The sequence below is a fragment of the Etheostoma spectabile genome, chromosome 2, assembly GCF_008692095.1.
Source record: "Etheostoma spectabile isolate EspeVRDwgs_2016 chromosome 2, UIUC_Espe_1.0, whole genome shotgun sequence".
Taxonomy (NCBI): Eukaryota; Metazoa; Chordata; class Actinopteri; order Perciformes; family Percidae; genus Etheostoma; species Etheostoma spectabile.
In genome coordinates, this window is record NC_045734.1 from 8,674,885 (window position 1) to 8,675,631 (window position 747).

General features: G+C 43.4%; 1 protein-coding gene across 8 annotated transcripts in view; it reads left to right on the forward strand.

Moving 5' to 3' along the window:
• lrba (LPS-responsive vesicle trafficking, beach and anchor containing) overlaps positions 1-747 on the forward strand; it is a 199,232-nt gene that overhangs the window by 62,263 nt on the left and 136,222 nt on the right. The gene's annotated exons all lie outside the window — the stretch shown is intronic.

The following is a 747-nucleotide window of genomic DNA, read 5'->3' on the forward strand; positions in this document are numbered from 1 at the left end:
ATTCTTTCATTGCCCCTGTCCCAGCTTTTTTTGGAACGTGTTGCAGGCATCAATTTTGAATATTTGCACTGAAAACTATAAAGTTTAGTAGATGACACAATAAATATTGTCTTTGTAGTGTAGTCAAATGAACATAGGTTGAAATGGATTGGCAAATCATTGTATTCTGTTTTTATTTACGGTTTACACAACGTTCCGACTTCAGTGGAATTGGGGTTTGTACTAAATCTGCCTCCCCTTTTTGAGTTTTCGTTTTTTTATCTTCTCCTTTTACTGAGCCGTCTGTCCTCCCCTGTTCATCGATCCACCTCATATCAGCCGGCAGTAGCCCCTCGTATTAGCCTCAGTCATGGCTCCCTGTAGCCTTTTTGACCCTCCCTTCTCCCTCTCCGTCTTCCTCCCCATCTCCAGCCGCTGCTCTCATTCCCTGGGCTCTTTCACTCTGCTCGTATCAGCACTCTCTTATCTTGTTATTATAACCCCACTGCATGGCAACACTCTAAAATGGCTGCTATCATGATATAGTGAGTTCTACATAATGGCCTTGGTTGTACTGTACTGCAGTATCGCCCGAGGCCTATTTCTGCCTTCGGTTCCCGGCTATTACAGTTTCCTCTGACAGCATCAGAAGCCAAGCCACACTCTAGCTGAATAAAAGATATTGAAATTCTTCCATTATTCATTTTATGTGGTGTACCTTTTCGACACACACACACACACACACACACACACACACACACACACACA